Genomic DNA, 23,106 nt, shown 5'->3' on the forward strand with positions numbered 1-23,106 from the left:
GGTGCAATGAGCCATGATCCCACCGCTGCACTCCAGCCTGAGCAACAGAGCAAGACCTTGTCTCAAATAAATAAATAAATACATACAATTCTAACTTTTAAAGCAAATAGCGTTTCTTAAGAAAACAGCTTTAAAGATCACAGAGAATTTGGAGGGGGAACAAAGGTAGATAATGGCCCAGCCTAGGTTTCTAGGAAGAACCCCTTGGCCCGCCAGGTAGCTCTGTGTGTGAGCCCTGCTCAGGCTGATCGTGGGTCTCCAGTGGGGACAACTCACAGAGAAGAGCAGCACAAACTGGTTCCTAGTGAAGGCTGAGAAAGGGAGGAGGATGCACACCAGGGGCTTTTAACCTGGCAGGACCCTAGCACTGCTCACCTGAGAAGATGCTGGCTGTCTATGCATGCTACTTGATTTTGGCATTTTCTATGATATTTCTCCAATGAATACACAAATTAGCTATAATAATGTTTTCCCAAACACAGCCCAGATGAGCCTGTTGATTTTAGAATGAGCATCCAAACGACTTCATTATGACCCTGAGCTCCATTTCTTACCCTTGACTTGGAACCCAAGGTGGCCAATGGCGAATGACTTTGCTCTTGATTTAGGAATGGCTCCAAAGAGGCCAGAAAACTGTAGAAAGTTGCAAGTGACTGCTCTGATATCTCAGGCACCAGGAAAAGTTGTCCAGGCACCAGATGCCCTTTTCAATCCAGAAACAACTTTAAAATCATTTTAAAGTCCAAAGCTAATTTCCTAAAAAGGAACTTGGCAGAAAGGAAGGCTTTCCTCCAACGCTTAAGAATCCACCAAGGAATGTTTTTCTCACTCAGATGAGAGCAAAACTGTCTTGATCTTTGTCCTGACTCCCATGAGTGGATTTATGACTTGGGAGCACCTGAAAAATAAAGCCCATATGCGAGGGTTCTAAAAACTTCAAATACTTGGAAATTTTTCACCCCATTGGTGGGATTTAATGGGAATCTATTTTGGCTCAGCAACACTGAGTGTATCAGCTGAGAGTAGGAAATTGAGTTTTCTTGATCTGCTTATGTGGATTGCGGTAAAGGGTATGGAGGCAGCTGCGGGGACCTGAAATGATGGTGGAGAGCTTGGGAGAGGAGCAGGCAGTTTTGCCATCTTTTCACTTTGGGCCCAGAGAGCAATTGCACCCAGCAATTGCTTGTTGATGGGCTGCATGAGGTTCTTTCCAGGGATTTGGCCTTCATGGAGTTCACTGTCATGTAGCCTGAAAGACTGATACAAGCAGGTCGCACTAACTTGTACATAAGATAGAGCAACACTCCCCAAGTCAGCACCTTGGGATTGACCCTGGCCACTTTGGGGTGGGACCTAGGGGTCAAAGGCCTTAGGCCCAGCTTGCCTTCCATATCCCCTGTCACTGCCTCTGTGGTTCCCAAGCTTCTCTCATGCCTTGAAGGGCACTGTCCAAGTTGCTCGCCCTTCTGCAGAGCCTATATTTTGAGGGATTTGTCTCTGGTAGGAAACATACTCATTAAATAACAGTGAATTGGCACCTCTGTTTCTTTTTAGTTTTTCAATAGATATTTCTTTTTCCTTTTTTTAAAAAACTTTACCATCTGCATCTTTTTTTTTTTTCTTTTTTGAGACGGAGTCTTGCTCTGTGGCCCAGGCTTAGTGCAGTGGTTTGATCTCGGCTCACTGCAACCTCCACCTCCCCTGTTCAAGCAATTCTCCTGCCTCAGCCTCCCGAGTAGCTGGGATTACAGGTGCTACCATGCCCAGTTAATTTTCGTATATTCAGTAGAGACAGGGTTTCACCATGTTGGCCAGGCTGGTTTTGAACTCTTGGCCTCAAGTGATCTGCCCGCCTTGGCCTCCCAAAATGCTAGGGTTACAGGTGTGAGCCACCACACCCGGCCCATCTTCATCATTTTTAAGTGTGCAGTTCAGTGACAATAAGTATCTTTATCCTTTTTCACTCCTTCATCCCTGCATCCCTGCTCCACTTCCTGGCCTCCAGTAACCACCAGTCTACTGCTTGTCATCGTGAGACCCACTTCACAGTTTTAGCTCCCACATATGAGTGAGAACAAAAGATATTTGTCTTTCTATGCTTGGTTTATCTTATTTGACATAATGGCCTCCACCTCTACCCATGTTGCTGCCAAAAGCTTCTTTTTATTTATTTATTTATTTTTAGAGATGGGAGTCTTGCTATTTTGCCCAGGCTGGATCTGAATTTGCAATCCTCCCACCTCAGTCTCCAGAGTAGCTGGGACTACAGGACACACCACTGCACCTAGTTCATATATCCATTTTAAAACTCATCAGCAACTTGGGGCCAGGTGCAGTGGCTCACCCTTCTAATCCCAGCACTTTGGGAGGCCAAGGTGGGAGGACTGCTGCAGTGTAAGAGTTTGGGATGAGCCTGGGCAAGATGGTGAGACCCCATCTCTATGGAAAAAAATAAAAAATAAAACTCCTGGATGATTGGAGGTCAGAGCTTCTAGCTGTGGGAAACACGGTGCTGGTGCATGAAGCTCCAGCCGAAAGTGAAGGCAACCAAGACACAGCCAGCAGGTGCAGGGTGCAGAAGCGAGGGATGAATTTCCCATGGGACACGCTGGCCATCCAGACCCCCACTCTCATCTCAGTGGACCTCTGGGGTCCTGGCATCTTGGGTTGGGCCATCCCCTCCACCTTCCCTCTGATCCACCTGTCCTGTCTCTCTCGTTTTTTGAGTTGGAGTCTTGCTCTTGTCGCCTAGACTGTAGTGCAATGGTGTGATCTTGGCTCACTGCAACCTCTGCCTCCTGGGTTCAAGCGATTCTCCTGCCTCAGCTTCCTGAGTAGCTGGGATTACAGGGGCCCACCACCATGGCATTTTTTGTACTTTTAGTAGAGATGGGGTTTCACTATGTTGACCAGACTGGTCTTGAACTACTGACCTCAGGTAATCCACCTGCCTCGGCCTCCCAAAGTGCTGAGATTACAGGTGTGAGCCAGCACTCCCAGCCGGCATCTTTTAAACGACCTCATGCCTCCCCTGTCTCTGCCTCCACTGGGCCAACCCTTAACTGTAGGGCTCCCTCCCTCTTGCTAAAACTCTGCTGTCCCTTCACCTGGAATGTGCTATCTGTGAATGTATGCTATTTAAAGAACTTGCAGCATTCAATTCGAGTGAGTGTGAAAAAAATTACTATCTTATTTTCAAGGTAGAGAGCCTTGCTTTATAATACATCAAACCACACCCCTCAGTTCTTCTCCCCTTCCTGGAAAATAATTAATAAGTGATGGAAGATTGTTGAATGATGCCCAGCTCAGAGGCCACCTCCTCCACGCAGGCCTTGCTGATCATCCATCCCTTTGATGGTGCCCATCCTCCTCATTTGAACACGTGATTTTTTTTCCTTGTCCACAGGCAAAGTGAGTTGAGGCAGAAAGATTGCAAGATGGCCTCACCCAGGCTCCCAGGTCCTTAATCAACCACCTGAGCTAGTTTCCCAAAAGCAGCCCACAGAGGGTGCTCCAGCAAATGGCCCCTCCTCAGTGGTCAGATCCCATGTGGTCTCCCAGGGCCCTGGCCTCCAGGATGGCTGCCAAGCAAAGGGAGGAGGAGTAAGCCTGAAGACCTCAGCCTCTTGGGGTGGGTCCTCCAGTCTGGAGGCAGAATCCCACCCCCTGGTCCAACCTCTCCCAAGGTGGGGAGAGGTGGTCCCAGGCCAAGGGGAGGAATTTTTCCTGAGGCCCAGCAGCCTCCTGAAGATGTCATCGTGGTGGCAGAGGGGGCTTAGGGGTAGGGAGAAGGGGTGTCTGAAAAGAGGCAGCCCATCCAGGCTCAGAGATGGAACCCCCTGCTCAGCTGGGCCATGGTGCCTCTCAGCCTCAGGATCCTATCACCGTTGTTGGGGTGAGAGGGCTGTTGTGCTCTTTTCATGGAGTGGGGCTTCTGGCCTGGCCTCGGGGGTGTGGGATATAGCATCGCTTCATCTCCACTAGCCTGAGGGCCACCATTGTTCCATCTGTGTCCCCAGCCCCACTTCAAAACCTCACACATACACAGTGCACAGCAATCATCTAGGAAGGAATAAAAGAATTTTTGCCATTGGGGTCGTGCTGGGGGGTGACTTCAGAGCATCAGAGCTGACTCCTTACTCGGGAGGCAATGGGCCCATGCAGATGGGGAAGGGACGTCATCTTGGGAGATGGGATGTCCGACTTGGTGCTGGTGGTTCACCAGCTTCTTGGGACAAACAACGGCTCCTGTGACCCTGGTAGAGCCAGCAGGCTTGGGTGGTTAGATTTGGTCTCCTTTGAGAGGCTCTGGGTGGCCCCACAACATCTCGGCTATTTTGTTACTGGTACAAGCTTCGGGTCTCCCACAGGCCAAGGGAAGTTCTTAAAGCAATGAAAAAAAAAAAAAAGGAACAAAGACAGAGTCTTGCCTGGTTGCCCAGGTTGGAATGCAGTGACATGATCATAGCTCACTGCATAACTTCTGGGCTCAAGCAGCCCTCCTGCCTCTGCCTCCTGAGTGGCTGAGACTACAGGCATGCATCAGCTCTTCTTAAAGCAATTTATCTTCCCCCATCTCTAGCCTCATCTGTGTCCCCAGCCCCACTGGGGCAGAAAGCTGTGGAATGTTACTCACACTGTCATTCGTATCAACCCCTGGCTTTCCTGTGGGGAGCCCCTCCCTGGGAGGGGTTCCCACGACAATTTGGGCTCCAGAAAGGGATGTGGGAGGAAAGTGCGGTGGAGGGAGGTGGTCTGTGGTCTCCCTTCATGAACCAGAAAGCTTGACCCCCAAAGGGACCCTGGCTTCTACTTCCTCAAAGCTAAGCAGTGCCAAGGGGCAGCCTGAGACATGGGCAAAGGGGAAGCCTAAATAGAAAAAGAGAGAGAGAGAGAGAGAAAGAGAGAGAGAAGGGGCAGGGAGGACAAAGACACATGGCAAGCATCCAAGCCGGAAGATTCCCACCAGTGGCCTTATTGCATTAAGGATTTTCCCAAAAAGCAGAAATACATTGATAATCAATGGAACATAGCAGAGCTGTCACAAGCACAGGAATCACAAGTCCCACTTCTGCACAGCCAGAGACTGTGTGACTGTCCCAAATTTTAAATCAAGATAGACAATAAGAACCTACCACCTTCACATCCAAGAAAACTGTGTCCCCACACATTTCAGTCACACCGTGCTGTGGCTTGAGGCCAGCCAGGTGCACAAATCGGGAAGGTTCTGAGGGGTAGGGGCTTCTGTCTTTCTGAAAGGGGCTCCTGAGCAGGAGGAGGCAGTGCTGGGGGAGCTAAAGCACAGTGGGCTGTCACTTCATGGCTATGACTTCTGTTTCCCAAGTGCACTTCCTGACCCTGAGATTTGCGCTGTGGCACACAGGAATCAGGGTACTTCCGTTTACAAACACGCTTATTATCAGGACTGGCGTCGCGGGTGTGGGGCCTGGGCAGTCATAGGGCCCTGTTCTTAGAAGGTGCCCTGGCTTGCTTTAATGCTGTGTTGTTGTCCTTTTGAAAGTCTTACTATTTTAACAAGGGGCCCTGCATTTTTATATTGCACAGGGCCCTGCAATTATGCAGCCATTCCTGTTTTTGATCTCACTTACCCCACAGCCATAATGGAAGAGGGTCTGGAAGGAGTCCTTACCCTGATTCCCAGATGGTGAAACCGAGTGCCAGGAGGGGCAGTGCTGAAGCCGAGACCAGACAGGATCCCTCCAGGGCTGCTGTTTCTCTTGGGGGCTCCTCCTCAATGAATGGATGGGTGGTGATCTCCTCTCCTACCTGTCCCAGCAGTAACCTCTGTTCCTTCTCTTGTTTTATCTCATTTTATTTTTTTAAAAAATACAAAAACCATTCTCTCACCTGCCAGCGAGGAGCTCATAGGAGCTGGGCTTCCTCAGAGAGTGTTCCTCTCTCGTCCCCTGTCCTGTCCAGGCACCTGCGAGCAGGCTGGTGTGTCCCCGGCTAAATCCACAGGCGCTCCACTCTGTCCCGGAGAGCCCACAGCCAAAAACTTTGTCCTCTCCTGGAAAAGCCTCACTGGGAAGCATTCCTGACCTTTAGACCTGCCTCGGCCCATAGCTGGCCACGAGCCCATAACGATCACTTCCCGGCTGGGTGTTTACCTTCCTGGGCCCCACGGGCTGAGTCAGGGTGGCAGCCACACACCTGACACAAAAGTGGTGCAGGAGGGAAGGGCTATCTGAGGGGAAGGCTGGGCATGGCTGGAATACCCGCTGCCTGCCCAGTGCAAGGTAATGCTGATGGTCACACCAAGAGGGGCCCCTGGCACACCTGGCCCACCAACCCCAAGCATTGGCCAGGCCAGCTGCACAGCCCTCAAATCTGAGATTTGGGAAAGGCTTTGGGGTCCTCCAGGGTTCTAGTCACTTCCTGCCATGGCCATCTGGCCTTAACTCAATCACTTGCAGGCATGGAACACTCACTGCTTTGTAAGGCATCTTGCTCCATTATTACTATTATTGTTATTATTCCCTCTAATAGCTTCCTTTTATTCTGTGCTTACTACATGATAGGCACTGGGCTAAGTATATTACGTAATCTACGAAATCCTTGTGTTGTTACTATGACCAGAGAATTATGCCCACTTTAAAGATTCAGAAACAGAGGCTCAAGAAATTGATCATCTTGCTCAAAGCCCCACAGCTAGTAAGTTGGGGATCCAGGATTCAAATCCAAGCCAACTAGTATCGAAACCACTACCATCATTTGCCAAGTTTAATTGCTACAACATCCATCTTTATATAAAACTCAAATCAGCATTTGTTTTAGCTATCTGTTCTGGAAACAAATTAACTCAAAGTGTGCGGCTTGAAACAACACTCATTTGTCATCTCAGTTTCTGTGGCTAGAAGTCTGGGCACTGCTTGGCTGGGTTCTCTGCTCAGGGTTTCTCACAGGTTGCCATCCAAGTGTTGGAGGGGCTGAGGTCTCATCTCATGGCTCCACTGGGGGGATCCACTTCTAAGCTGCTGGTTGGCAGGACTCAGTTCCTCAGGGCTGTAGGATGAAGGCCTCAGCCCCTCTCAGCTGTCAGCTGTGGCCACTATCAGTCCTTTGCCACGTGGGCCTCTCCGCCCTGGCAGCTCGTTTCATCAGAGAGGGCTATGGAGAGAGTCTGGGAAGAGGTAGGTCAGTCTTTTGTAATATACTCGAGGATGTGATATTCCACCACTTCTGGCATATTCTACTCGTTAGAAGGAAGTCATCAGGCACAGCCTACACTCAAAGGTAGGAGATTACACAGGGCACAATACCAGGGATGGGGGTCCCTGAGGGCCATCTTTGAAAGTTCCCACAGCCATCTGATTGCCACAAAACATGAGTTTCAGTTTTGTCCCTGAAAGCCAGATTGAAGTAGTCTCTCATCCATTCTCTCACCCATCCATCCACCCATCCACCCATCCATCCACCCATTCATCCATCCATCCATCCACCATCCATCCATCCATTCTCCACCCATCCACCATCCATCCATCCATCCTCCACCCATCCACCCATCCACCCATCCATCCACCCATCCATCCATCCATCCATCCACCATCCACCCATTCATCCATCATCCACTCTTCCACCCATTCATCCACCCATCCACCCATCCATCTATCCACCCACCCACGCATCCACCATCCATCCAACCACCCATCCATCCATCCACCCACTATCCATCCATCCATCCACCCACCCATCCATCCATCCACCCAACCAACCATCTACTCATCCATTCATCCACCCACTCATCCACCCACCCATCTACCCATCCATCTACTCATCCACCCATCCACCCACCCATCTATCCACCCATGCACCCACCTATCCATCCATCTATCCACCCATCCACCCATCCATTCTCTCACCCATCCATCCACCCATCCACCCTTCCATCCACCCATCCATCCACCCACCCACCCATCCACCCATCCACCCATCCATCCATCCACCCACCCATCCATCCACCTATCCACCCATCCATCTGTCAACCTATCCATCCATCTGCCCACCATCTATCCATCCATACATCCATCCATCATCCACCCATCCATCCATCCACCCACCCATCCATCCATCCACCCTTCCATCCATCTATCCATCCATCCATCCATCATCCACCAATCCATCCACCCATCTACCCTTCCATCCACCTATCCACCCATCCATCTATCCACCTATCCATCCATCCAACCACCATCTATCCATCCATCCATCCATCCATCCATCATCCACCCATCCATCCACCCGTCCACCATCCATCCATCCACCCATTCACCCATCCATCCACCATCCATCCATCCATCCATCCATCCATCCATCCATCCATCCATCCACCCATCTACCCACCCATCCATCTATCCACCCATCCATCCACCCAACCATCTACTCATCCATTCATCCACCCACTCATCCACCCATTCATCTACCCATCCATCTACTCATCTACCCATCCACCCACCCATTCGTCCATCCACCCATCCATCTATCCACCCATTCACCTATCCATCTATCCACCCATCCACCCATCCATCTATCCACCCATCCATCCATCCACCATCCATCCATCCACTATCCATCCCTTCACCCATCCATCCATCCACCCACCATCTATCCATCCATCCACCCACCCATCCATCCATCCATCCACCCATCCATCCACCCAACCACCTACTCATCCATTCATCCACCCACCCATCCATCCATCCATCCACCCATCCATCCACCCAACCACCTACTCATCCATTCATCCACCCACTCATCCACACATCCACCCACTCATCCACACATCCATCTACCCATCCATCTACTCATCCACCCATCCACCCACCCATTCATCCATCCACCCATCCATCCACCCATCCACCCATCCAGTCATCCACCCATCCATCCACCCATCCACCCCTCCATCCATCCATCCAGCATCCATCCATCCACTCATCCATTTACCCATATATCCATCCAGCCATCCACCCAGCCATCCACCCATTTATCCAACCTTTCCTTCATTCATTCAACAAACATTTGAGCAGGGCACTATAAACCAGATCCTGCATTAGGCTCAAGAGATATTAGAATAAGTGCATTAACTCCCTCTTTCCCCTCTCTGTCCCTTGCCACCAAAGCCTCCCAACAGAGCCTTCCTGCATGCCGAGGTTGAAGAGGTGTCCACTGAGTGCTCTGTCTTCTGGGAATTTCGGCTGTTTCCTGCAACCTATCATCAGATGTCACACTTATGAGACCCTCATCCTTCTTCTCACTCTCTTCCATTGTTTCACTCATTAAAAAATATATATTTTAAGCAACTCCTAAATGTAAGTGTTGGTAGCCTGTGTGTGTGTGTGTGTGTGTATAGGATTAGATCCGAGTGGGATCATGGGGGTGCAGCAGGGACCTCCTGGGTGGGCAGGGCCAGCAACGGGCACAGGTAGAGGCCTGAGCCCTGGATTCACCTGCCTGTGGACCTGTCCCCACAGCCCAGCTCCCCAGGCCCAGGGCTGAGGAAATGAACTTGTGAGAAGAAGGTGAAGGGGCCAGTGGGGTTGTCATTTTCAGGTGCCCAGTGGGATGACTTTGAAAATTAAAATTATAAGTCTTTCACACAGGAGACCATTTCTTTCCTATTGAGCACCTAGTACCAGTAGGTACTGTGCTAGGCCCTGGGGCTACAATTGGGTGGCTTTCTAAAGTGAATCTAATTTCCTTTTTTGTCCTTTGCTCTATCTCACTGCCTCAGAACAGGCCCCCATCAACTCCTACCTGACAATTGCAGTGTCCTTTAAATGGGTCTCTTGGCTTCAGTTTCTCCCAATTGCTTCCAGCCCTCAGCACCCCATCCCACTCAGTATCCATGTGAATCTGCTGACACAGATCTGATCTTGTCACTTTCTTGCTCAAAAACATTTTATATAACCTATGTTAACAGTTTTATGAGTGCTCTTCCAGAAATGTTCTATATATACATAATCTCTACCTCCTTGCCTCTCTTTCCCTCTCTCTCTCTCTCCCTTGCATGTCTGTGTGCGTACACACACACACACACACCCCTATATCCTTTGTTTTACTTAGGCAGGATCTCAACATGTATGTTCTGTTCTGTATTACTGTTTTGGTGGTTTTCCAATTTAGCACACTTTGAAGTTCTTCACTGTTTTTAATGGCTGTTGGCTGTTGCGCTATAGAAATATTCTGGGATGGTAATGAGAAATCCCTTTCAGGGCCTGGGGTGTCCTTGATCTGAAGCTTTTGTGATGCTTTTCTGAGTGATAATTTTGATAGATCATTAATGAGCTTAGTAGTCATAAGCCAATTGTTTCAAAGGGATTTTCATAATTTTGCATTGGTAGGAATTGAATAATTAATATAATGAGTTTAATTCATTATAAGACTTTTTTTTAAGATGATAAAATACCTTCTTATGTTAAGTTTGCTTTAAGGGGTGGGAAGAGGAGAAGAATCTAAATGTTTTAATTGTTATTGTTTTGGTTATTTGAAAAAGTAAAATTTAACTATATAAAGATGATAGGCCAGGTCTGGTTAAGAAAAAGAACTGAACAGAAGCAGGAATACTTATCAAAACATCTACTGAGTACTTGTGAACCAGGCACTATTCTAAGTGCTTCACAAGGATTAACATGTTTAATCATCCCTACAGTCTTAGGATGAGGAAGCCAGATCTAAAGGGGTTAAATAGCTTTCCCGAGATCCCATAAATTTTCTGGAACATACAGAAACGCTGGATATATATTTTTGTAATGTAAATATGCAATTCAATTCAAAACAAGAAAGTTACATGTTCAGGTGCCATAAATGAAGAGATAATTCTATATTTACCTTGGTGAGCTGAGTACTTTAGGGACTGTAGCATGCATTCCTTATGGTGTTTGTTATAAATTAATGGTTATGGGGAAACAAGAATCAAAGCCTCTGAACTTGAACACAACAGGAAGCTTGAAGAGGTTGATTATAGATCAGAAGTAAAAAAATGTCCCAGGCCATGGATATAAATAGAATTACCCACAAGAAAGTGGAGAGCAAGCTGGATCCACATATGTACTCATGATGTACAAAAATCCCAAGATAGAAATGGAGAAAAAAATTTGAGAATTTGTGACCCCTTAAGACTTATGCAGAGGCAGCTAGGGGGAGGTCGCCACAATCTGGGTCACTGGCAGGAACAATTCCACCATCACACTGAAAGGATAATTCCCATTGAAGATGAGCTCATAGGCAGAAATTATAAAACATATTGGTCTTAAGGAAGACCAATATGAAGAATATAAATTATTAAACATGATAATAACAAATTATAAAACATTTGAGAAAGTCCAACATAAAGAAATACATCCCACAAAAATGGGAGAGTTGACACATGAGAAAATAGAAACAATAGAATAATATTTAAAAAGACCTTAAAAACTAAGTATGCGTTTCATTTCAGAAGTGGGTGTGTGACATAATTACCTTCCTGGGATTTCAAAGTACAACAATTAAGTCTCTCCTGGCCTCAGTCAGATGATAAAAAGTTTTAGCAAACTTGGCATTCATAAGTACTTGATCTTGGATGCAGGAAAAGGTTAGAAATGTTTGCGTGTGAAGAAGGTAAGTGTATTAGTTTGCTAGGGCTGCTATAACAAATTACCACAGACTGAGAGGCTTAAGCAACAGAAACTTCTCACAGTTCTGGAGGCTGGAAGTTCAAGATCAAGGTATCAGCAGGTTTGTTTTTCGGAGATCTCTCTCCTTGGCTTGCACATGGTGGCTTTCTCTCTGTGTTCTGTCTTTCCTCTGTGTGTGCACATGCATTTGTGTCCTAATTTTCTCTTCCTATAAGGACACCGATCTTATTGGATTAGGACCCACCCAATATGACCGAATTTTTACTTTAATTACCGCTTTAAAGGCCCCATTGGCCAGGTGCAGTGCCTCATGCTTGTAATCCCAGAACTTGGGAGGCCGAGGCAGGTGGATCACCTGAGGTCAGGAGTTCGAGACCAGCCTTACCAACATGATGAAACCCTGTCTGTACTAAAAATACAAAATTAGCCGGATGTGGTGGTGCACATCTGTAATCCCAGCTACTCAGGAGGCTGAGGCTGGGGAATTGCTTGGACCTGGGAGGTGGAGGTTGCAGTGAGCCAAGATTGCGTCATTGCACTCCAGCCTATGCAACAGAGCGAGACTCCATCTCTAAATAAATAAATAAATAAAGGCTCTATCTTCAAATATAGTCACATTCTGAAGTACTGGGGGTGAAGATTTCAACGTATGAATTTTGAGATTACACAATTTAGCCCATAACAGCTAAAATGCCTTTGTTTCTGCTTTTAAATCCCGATCAACAAATCACTAATTGGGTGACCTTGGAATAGTTACATAATCACGTTTTGCCTCATTTTCTGCTTTGCAAAATTGGGGTATAAACAGCACCTGTTTCATAGAGTTGCTGTTAGAATTAAATAAATTAATATATGTAAAACTGTTAGAAATAAATACACTTAAAGTGCTTAACGAGATAAAGGAATACAATCTATCAAATAAGAAAAGAAAATTATTATTTTTAAAGGTAGAAGTTGTAGAAATAAAAAATATTGATGTAGGCCAGGCACAGTGGCTCATGTCTGTAATCCTAGCACTTTTGGAGGCCAAGGCAGGCAGATCACTTGAGGTCAGGAGTTCAAAACCAGCCTGGCCAACATGGTGAAACCCTGTCTCTACTAAAAATATAAAAAAATTAGCTGGGCGTGGTGGTGGGTGCCTGTAATCCCAGCTACTTGGGAGGCTGAGGCAGGAGAATCACTTGAACCTAGGAGGTGGAGGTTGCAGTGAGCCAAGATTGCGCCACGGCACTCCAGCCTAGGTGACAGAGTGAGACTCCATCTCAAACGTATATATAAAATCTTAAATAGAGACGACTTTAGATTTAGTGAGATTTAAAGGGAATGCTTCCAGTTTTTGCCCATTCAGTATGATATTGGCTGTGGGTTTGTCATAAATAGCTCTTATTATTTTGAGATACAACCCATCATGCACATGTATGTTTATTGTGGCACTATTCACAACAGCAAAGACTTGGAACCAACACAAATGTCCATCAATGATAGACTGGATTAAGAAAATGTGGTACATATACACCATGGAATACTATGCAACCATAAAAAAGGATGAGTTCATGTCCTTTGTAGGGACATGGATGAAGCTGGAAGCCATCAATCTCAGCAAACTATCGCAAGGGCAAAAAAACGAACACTGCATGTTCTTACTCATAGGTGGGAATTGAACAATGAGAACACTTGGACACAGGAAGGGGAACATCACACACCGGGGCCTGTCATGGGGTAGGGGGAGGGGGAGGGATAGCATTAGGAGATATACTTAATGTAAATGACGAGTTAATGGGTGCAGCACACCAACATGGCACATGTATACATATGTAACAAACCTGCACATTGTGCACATGTACCCTAGAACTTAAAGTAAATAATAATAATAAAGAAGATTTGGTGGGATTTAATGATTTGGAAGAGATATCTGAGAAAATCACCCAGAATGAAGCACCAGCAGGTAAAGACATGGAAAATATGAAAGAAGCAAAAACAAAATCTACAGAATAAATTTTAAAAACTCAAGGAGGAGAGGTTACATTCAAAGAAATAATGACTGAGGATTTTTCAAGGTTTGGAGAAAGACCCGAATTCTGGGTTGAAAAACTGCGCTGAGTCCTAGGCTGGGTGAATGAAAGTGAATTCACACCTGAACAGCCCATAATGGAACTGCAGAACATCAAGGAGAAAGAAAAAAATCATAAAAGCCATCAAAAAGAAAACAGATTAAAGTAATGATGATCCTGGAAAGCCAGGCACTGTCCCCTGACCACAGGGATTTTTCTCCACACCTCTCCCCTCCCTTCCTCAGAATCCAACGGAGCACCCACTGTGCGCTGGGCCCTGTGCTCTCCACTGAAATGTTCTCCTCTGCTTCTTACATTTTACTTTTCTTCCTGGTCTAGCCCAGGTCTTACCTCTTCCTCCAGGAAGTCTTCGTGACTGCACCTGTTCTCACCCACTGTCACTGTCACAGTCCACCCCAAACCTGCCCTCTCTGGCCTCTTTTTTTGCGTGTTGGTCTTTCCTGCCAGGTAAATAGTAAGCACTTGGAGCTCTGGGACTTGGCCCAGGATATTTCTCTCCTGCTCCTCCCCAGTCAGCATGGTGCTGGCTACACAGGGTGTGTTCAGTGAAGATGTTTGAACACTCAATCAGTTGATCCTTGGGAGTCAAATATACATTAAATTTGCATGCCGAATCAAGCTTCTTTGTACAAGCTTTTCAGGTCCTTTTGAAATCATATGTTCCTACTAAGTGACCGGGCCAGGTTAGAGTTAATGGGCTCCCTTAAACCACATTTTAAAGGCTTTCATTATATTACTCACCAGTTTTTTTTAAATAATGACTTTTATTTATTTATTTATTCATTATTTTCGATTTTTGAGACAGGGTCTCACCCTGTCGCCCAGGCTGAGTGCAGTGGCACGATCTCCACTCACTGCAACCTCTGCCTCCTGGGTTCAAGCGATTATCATGCCTCAGCCTCCTGAGTAGCTGGGACTACAGGTGTGTGCTGCCACACCTGGCTAATATTTGTGTTTTTAGTAGAGGTGGGGTTTTACCATGTTGGCCAGGCTGGTCTCAAACTCCTGATCTCAAGTGATCCACCTGCCTTGGCCTCCCAAATTTCTGGGATTACAGGTGTGAGCCACCACGCCCGCCTAGTCCCTTACACTTCACCCATCTTTAGAATACCTCTTCTGCGGCTGTATCTAAAGGCATCAATGTTAAGGTGATTCCCTGAGCTCCTGTGGGGTGAGTCTGGCTGGGCAGTCTGGGTTTGCTGAGGACCCCCGATATGGGCTGGCCTTTGGGAGGGACTTCTGAAAATTCCAAGGTCAGACTTACATGACCATCTGTCTCAGAACTGGGGAGAGGGTAGACCAGAACAGGAGCAAGAGGACCCAGAAAAGGCCATCCAGGAGGTCCCTCCGACCTGGGGGCAGCCAGGGAGAGCTGACCTTCCAGGAAAAGAGGGGCCGAGGTGTGATGGACGCACTTGGCTCTGAGCCATGGGAACCACTGGGAGCTGAGCAGCCAACCACAGACCCCGTGAAAGGACTTCGTCCAGTGGAAGGGAGGGGAACAAAGGACAGGGCCTCCCACATCCCTGGCTCAAGACTAAGACAAAAAGCCTACCCTGAGCTAAATGTGACCACCTTTCGATCTTTCCAGCTTCTGCAGCCTCACCCACACTGTCTGGTGTTCACCTGCAGTGAGGTGGTGTAAATCTTCTGGCTGCATGCCAGCAAATGACTCGTCCTTCTGGGGATGAGCTCATGGCCCAGGGAGCTTCGGGCATGGTTGTGGTGCATAGAGAAGAAAAGGATTCGCTGCCAGGTGCTAAATCTGATGGGTCCCTACCATGGGCCAGATGCTGGGTAGAGAGATTCACATGTGCCCTGCCTGGAAAGGTAACATTTATCCATTCACTAATGAGTGTTTATCAGGCCACAGTGATGTATCAGAAACTGTTCTAGATACTGGGTTGCAGCAGTAAACAAAGCATTCAGAATCTGCTGTCACGCAGCTTAGGGTCTATTATGATTTTTTTTTTTTTTTTTTTTTTGAGACGGAGTCTCACTCTGTCACCCAGGCTGGAGTGTAGTGGCGCGATCTCAGCTCACTGCAAGCTCCGTCTCTGGGGTTCAAGTGATTCTCCTGCCTCAGCCACCCGAGTAGCTGGGACTACAGGTGCCCGCCACCACACTGGGCTAATTTTTTATATTTTTAGTAGAGACGGGATTTCACCATATTGGCCAGGCTGGTCTCGAACTCCTGACCTCATGATCCGCCTGCCTCAGCCTCCTAAAGTGCTGGATTACAGGCGTGAGCCACTGTGCCAGGCCCTATTATGACATTTTTACCTTCATTTTTCAGAGGAGGAAACTGAGATCCCAAAAGGCCAAAAAAGTGGCCCCACTCACCCATGTAGTCTGTGGCTGAACCAGAAGAGCAGCCAAGTCTCGCCTGGCTCCTCACCCCTGAGCTTTCCAGATTCTCCCGGGCCCTGGGAAGTCTATCCTGCTGAGCACACATTTTGCTCAGCGCATCCACTTGAAGAGCGACCTTGACTGAAACAGCTCATGGCTCACCCTCTGATTCAGGCCTGCCTGTGTGGAGAGCTGGACAGATTTCCTCCTGACTAATGAGCCCTCGCATCCTAATTGGGCCAGGGCTGGGCCTACATGCTGCCATCGTTCCTGGAACGTGCTTGGCCAGATGAGTGAGAGGCAGATGCTGGGGACTCCCTTAGGTGTATATAGGGCATGGACCTGATAGAGGAGGCCCTGAGACTCGAGGAGAGTCCGGGGGAATGCAGGAGCCACGGCACTTCTAGAAGCCGGGCTCCCACCACTTCTGGGCGCACACCCCGACTTCACAACCGGGCCCTGATCTGGAACTGGCTTGAGACACTCCTGGAGGTAGGGCTTATCTCTAAATCGACTCACACAGTTCCTTTGTTGATATAAACAAGAGTTGTTGTTCCTGCTGGATAATTCTGAAGCGGGGTGCGATGCTTGGAAATGCCTTCACGAGGGCCATTTTAAAGAGCATGACAGTCATGGCCCCTCCACACCCACTGGGATTGCACCCCGCTTGGTTCTTGGGCTGTCCAGCGGTCATGTTGGATGGGACCGTGTGCAGAAGGCTCAGGTCAGCCGGCTCAGGAACACTCCCTGATTCTGTCCTAAAGTCACTTCTGGTTTGAATTCCCAAAAGGAGGCCCCACAGTCCTGGACCAGCTTGGGGTCAACACCGCAGCTCTCAGTTTGGCCTGGGAATTCCAGCAAAGCACTTGGCCAAGCGGACTTGTGGAACCCACTGGAAATGGGTTTTTCTTGGGGAAAGAGGCTGACCATGTGTGGGGCTTGCTACCTCCAGGGTTGCTCTGCTAGTGCGGTGAGCTGACCGGAGGCAGAGCTGCCTGCTGTTGGGAGAGATGGCATTATTCTGATGTGGGAGCCAGCAGGTCAAGTCCCACCCCAAACTCAGCCAAGAACAAAGGCTTTTCCTCTGGGAAAATCTGCCCGGGGCACCACTTCCCCACTCCCCACAACGTTGACTCCCTTTGGTTGTTGTGGAATCCCGGAGGCAGGGACCAGGGCTTCTCTGTTTATCTGTTTCCCGCACTGGAAGGTGCTCCATACAGGTCTGTGAAATGCCAAGCATCTCCCCACAGCGGGCAAGGTGAATGCTGGCAGGGAGGTCCCCCCAGGCTTTGCAAGGTGCCCACGAGGTTGTGCTCTCAACAAGACATGGAGAGAAGGCGGACAGCGGTCCCCCGATGTTGTCTTTTGTCAGGGACTTCACAGAACGTTCAGACATCAGAATCCCAGCTGTGGGGCTCGTGGCAGGAAACCCCAGTGGTTGGGTTCTGGAATCTGGCAGATCCAGGCTCAGATCCACTCATCTCAACCACCAACTGGCTGTGCGCTCCTGGGGAAGCCTCTCTGACCCACTTCTCTGTTTCCCCATATCTATGATAGGATGTGAAGGGGCTGCGTGGGAGAAGTGAGATTTCATGTGCGAGACGCTTGGCTCTGGGTTTGGTACCGGCAAGGCCAGAGCAGCACCAGCCACTGGTAGCCTTAGTGGGATCCTATGAAATTGCTCCTGTTTGGCTATTTTAACCTACAAAATGGCAATTTCTCAGAATTCAACCTGATAGTGTCACCTCTGACATTGTCTGGCTACTCGAGTGTGAGGCTGGGTTTTGCTGAGACCCTTGTCCACCCCACCAGGGGGCATTCAGGTTCCAGCTCCTTCCCGACCCACACCCCCTTGATCCTCATTTAGGCTCAGCCCTTAGCAATGGAAGGGGCCTGGGCGGGCACCTCACATAGCTCCCTTCCCACCAGATGGGGCAGCTGAATCCAGGAAGGTAGATTCTTGCCAAAGGTGCACAAACTATTAGGAGTGGACCTAGGACCAGAATCCAAATTTTTGGACTCCTAATTCAGTTCTCTTCCCACTACATCAGCCTAGAGCAGCTGTCAATGTTTGGAGCCAGGGGGCTGGGTCAAGGTGAGCCAGCTGTTTATAAGACATGCTTAAGCCTGGCATGGAATTTAATGAGGTGCAGGCATTTTCAGGACTTCTCTCAGAGGGAGTGCTGTGTGGGCTTAGAAGCGTCTTTAGTCCCAGATCTGCCACTTGAGGGTTAGGCGAGCTCGGTTTCCTCACCTGTACAATGGAATAATTACAGAACCTACTTGGTAGGGTGTTGCAAGGGTTAGATGAATCAATATTTGTCAGTTGTATTGTCAATAATAAAATTTGTAAATACAATTTACAAACATTTTAAGAAAATATTGGAGAGCACTGAAAGAGTGTCCAGCACTTTAAGGCCGTATAAGTCATATAAGTGTTTGGTATTATTATTATTATTATTATTATTATTATTATTATTTGAGGCAGAGTCTCTCTCTGTCACCCAGGCTGGAGTGCAGTGGCACGATCTTGGCTCACTGTAACCTCCGTCTCCTGGGTTCAAGTGATTCTCCTGCCTCAGCCTCCCAAGCAGCTGGAATTACAGGTGCCTGCCACCATGCCCAGCTCATTTTCGTATTTTTAATACAGACGAGGTTTCACCCTGTTGGCCAGGCAGGTCTCGAACTTCTGACCTCAGGTGACCTGCCAGCCTCGGCCTCCCAAAGTGCTGGGATTACAGGTGTGAGCCACTGCGCCCAGCCTGGTATTATTCTTATGAGGACACTTGGGGATTGATGTGGGTGGGTGTGAGTTGGGGCCAGGGCTGAGGCATTGCTGAGGATGGGAGATAAGAGCCCTCAAGCTGACCCTGGGGGCCTGTTTTTCCTCCCCAACCTCCAGTGCCCGGCTTTGTCTCAACACACACAAGACAAACATTTGAAAGACCAGCAGATTGCGTACGGGTTGGGGTGAGGAGGAGTCCACAGCTTTCTGCCTCCACACTGTCATCTCTTCAATAAGGAGCATCACTCCACACCTCCCAGGTCTTACAGAGTCTGGGGTTAGTGAGGGCAAATGAGGCGATCCCTGTAAAGTGCTTGTACAGGTTCAGGTTCTGGTCCTAGCAAGCCCTAGCTAGGTGTTTGGCAACAATCGTAATGCTTCCATCCCCCGAAGAATGCAAATTCCACGAGAGCAAGGATCTTGGTCTGGTTTATTGATGATGTAACCCAAGTTCCTAGATCCATGCCGGGAACATGGTAGGAACACAGTAAATACTTGCTACAAGAAATAATAACTTTGTCCCCATCCTCAAAGAGATTAGAATCTAGGCCGGGTATGGTCGCTCATGCCTGTGATCCCAGCATTTTGGAAGGCTGAGGTGGCAGAACACCCGAGGTCAGGAGTTCGAGATCTGCCCCACCAACATGGTGAAACTTTGTCCCTACTAAAAATACGAAATTAGCCAGGCGTGGTGGCGGGAGCCTGTAATCCCAGCTACTTGGGAGGCTGAGGCAGGAGAATGGCTTGGAGCCTAGAGGCAGATGTTGCAGTGAGCCAAGATGGTGCCACTGCACTCCAGCCTGGGCAACAAGAGCAAAACTCCATCTCAAAAAAAAAGAGAGATTAGAATCTAAAGGAGGAATCTGGAACACAGTCACAGACACTATGGAAATCAGTTCCAAATACTTTAACCTCATGTGTTCCCAACGCCTCCCCCAGTTTGCTTTCCTGATCATGTTGATTCCTCTGCTCTCTAAGAGCCAGGCCCCTCCTAGTCACCACTGTCTCTGCTTCATCCAGGTTTTTGTTTGATCTCACCTGGAAAACTGCAACACGCTCACCTTCTGTGCTATTCCCCCTGAAACCAAAAGGGGCACTTACTAAAAATAAATCAGGTTGGGTCGCTCCCTTGTCTAAAAATGTTTGAAATCTTCCCATTGCCTCCAGGCTAAAATCCAACTCTTATGGCCAAGAAGCACATGCAAAGATGCTTAGCCTCCTTAGTCATCAGGGAAATGCAAATCAAAAGCCACAGTGAGATGCCACTTCACACCCACTAGGAAGGCTGGAATCAAAATAACTAAAAGGGCATAATAACAAGTGTTGATGAGGATGTGGAGCAATTGGAACCCTCGCACATTTCCTGTGAAAATGTGGAGTGGTATAGCTGCTGTGGAAGATAATTCGGCAGATCCTCAAAAAGGTAAATACAAAATGACTGTATGACCCAGCAATTCTGCTCCTAGGCAGGTACCCCAGAAAACTGGAGGCATATGTCTGCACAAAAACTTGTACACTAGTGTTCATAACAGCATTAGGCAAAATAGCCCAAAACACCAGAAACAGCCTAAATGCCCATCCGTCGATGAATTCATAAATAAAATGTGACTTATTAGCCAGGCATGGTGGTGCGAATATGCAATCCCAGCTACTCAGGAGGCTGAGGCAGGAGAATCACTTGAACCTGGGAGGTGGAGGTTGCAGTGAGCCAAGATCGCACCATTTCACTCCAGCCTGGGAGACAGAGCAAGACTCTGTCTCAAAAAAAAAAAAAAAAAAAAAAGTGACTTAGTCTATTTGTGTTGCTGTAACAAAATACCACAGACTGAGTAATTTATAAATAATAGAAATTTATTTCTCTGGAGGCTGGAAAGTCCAAGATCAAGACACCAGCAGGTTCAACATCTGGTGAAGACTTGGTCTCTGTTTCCAAGATGGTGCTCTTACATATAAAGTTTTGGTGCCACAAAAGGAATAGCACTCGAATATAAAATTTTCTTTTTAATTCTCAGCAAGGCAAGTTACTTCTATAGAAGGGTGTGCCCTTACAGATGGAGCAATGGTGAGTGCACACTTGGACAAGGGAGGTGAAGGGGTTCTTATCCCTGACTCACGTGGCCCCTGCTGCTGCGTCGTTCCCCTATTGGCTAGGGTTATGACCGCACAAGCTAAACTAATTCCTATTGGCCAATTTAAAGGGAATTATGGGATAAGTGCTTTGGCGGGAATCAGGGCAGACCAGGTAGCAAGTAATCGGAATGAGTCAGGGTGGAGCAGGTAATCGAAAAAGGTTGCTTTACGAGGAAGTTAAGTTTAAAAGTAGAAGGCAAAGAATTGAACATACTGACATATTAATTCTTTGAAAAGAAATGTAGAACTCATATCTAACAGCGCCTTGTTGCTGCATCCCCTGGAGGGGACGAACACTGTGTCCTCACATGGTGGAGGGGGACAAACCACTCCCCCAAGCTCTTTCATAAAGGTTCTAGTCTCTTCCATCCTCACGGCCTGGTCCTACCTCTTAATACTATTGCGTTGGGGATTAAGTTTTGACATGAATTTTGAAGAGGATACAAGCATTCAAACCATAGCTGTGGTGTAGCCATACAATAAAATATTACTGACCCATGAAAAGGAATGAGGTACTGACACATGCTGCAACCTGGACGAACCTTGGAAACATGGTGCTTGGTGGAAGATGCCAGTTGCCCGGGCCGCATAGCATACGACTGCATTTACATGAAATGTCCAGAATAGGCAAATCCAGAGAGACAGGACATAGATGAGTTGTTACCAGGGGCTGAGGGGACTGGGTAATGGAGTGTAAATCAGAAGTAAAATGCTAAGCCCCCCAATGAAATGAATGGACCCTTCCTCAGCCAAGGGCATTCCCAAGTTAACCTGAAAAACTAGTTCAGACCATGATGGGAAGTGGGGGTCAGAGGTCAGACATGTCTCCCACCTTCCTCCTTTTGGAATTCAGATACAACTGACCAGCATTAACATAAAAACAAATATATATTTTTTTTGAGGCGGAGTCTCACTCTATCACCCAGGCTGGAGTGCTCACTGCAACCTCCGCCTCCCAGATTCAACCAATTCTCCTGCCTCAGCCTCCCAAGTAGCTGGGATTACAGGTGTGTGCCACCACGCCTGGCTAATTTTTGTATTTTTAGTAGAGACAGGTATTCCTCATGTTGTCCAGGCTGGTCTTGAACTCCTGACCTCAGATGATCCACCCGCCTCAGCCTCCCAAAGTGTTGGGATTACAGGCGTGAGCCACCACACCTGGCTAAAACAGATCTTAAGGCTGATGAAACAGACTTTTTGTAGCAATAAGACACCAAATTCCAAACTAACTCTAGTATAGCATCACAGGACAGATAGCAGGTCCTGAATGAAATTAAAGTATTTTACCCCCAAAATGTATTTCTTTGACATATTTTGAAATGGGCCTGCAAAGCTGTCTCTTGTGAGGAAACATCTGCATTCTGTAGAGAATCCCTTTCCCTTTCCTGGCCTTTTCCTGATCCAGGAGAGAATTAACTAAGACTCTGGCATCTTTTTAGGTCTGTGAAGAGCTCTGAAACCCGCCACCTGGAGGCCTCCTCTGCGTGATGAGACCTTGGTTTCCACAACTGCTCATCTTTTTTTTTTTGAGACGGAGTCTCGCTCTGTCGCCCAGGCTGGAGTGCAGTGGCACAATCTGGGCTCACTGCAAGCTCCGCCTCCCGGGTTCACGCCATTCTCCTGCCTCAGCCTCCCGAGTAGCTGGGACTACGGGCGCCCACCACCACGCCCATCTAATTTTTTGTATTTTTAGTAGAGATGGGGTTTCACCGTTTTAGCCAGGATGGTCTCGATCTCCTGACCTCATGATCCGCCCACCTCGGCCTCCCAAAGTGCTGGGATTACAGGCGTAAGCCACCGCGCCTGGCTAACCGCTCATCTTAACCCAGACATTCCTTTCTACTGATTCCAGGTCTTTAGATAAACTCTTTTGACCAATTGCCAATCAGAAAATTTTTGGAATCTACCTATGATCTGGAAACTGCCTTCCCTACTCCCACCTCAAGTTGTCCCGCCTTTCCAGACGGAACCCATGTACATCCTACATGTATTGATTTATGTCTTAAGTCCCCCTAAAATGTATAAAACCAAGCTGTACTCTGACGACGTTGGGCACATAGGATCTCCTGGGGCTGTGTCACGAGCCATTTGTTACTCATATTTGGCTATAAATCTCTTTTATAGCCAAATAGTATAA

The 23,106-nt window shown here is 47.8% G+C and overlaps 1 protein-coding gene across 1 annotated transcript in view; it reads right to left on the bottom strand.

Annotated features, from left to right (window-relative positions):
- The window catches only part of LOC134737719 (ephexin-1-like), a 42,858-nt gene extending 36,884 nt beyond the window's left edge, over positions 1 to 5,974 (bottom strand). The window contains exon 1 of the mRNA XM_063648117.1: positions 5,869 to 5,974. The gene's annotated coding sequence lies outside the window, so the exon portion shown is untranslated. The remainder of the gene's footprint in view (positions 1 to 5,868) is intronic.
- Between the last annotated feature and the right edge of the window lie 17,132 nt (positions 5,975 to 23,106).

The sequence above is a fragment of the Pongo pygmaeus genome, chromosome 11 (genome assembly GCF_028885625.2).
Source record: "Pongo pygmaeus isolate AG05252 chromosome 11, NHGRI_mPonPyg2-v2.0_pri, whole genome shotgun sequence".
Lineage (NCBI taxonomy): Eukaryota > Metazoa > Chordata > Mammalia > Primates > Hominidae > Pongo > Pongo pygmaeus.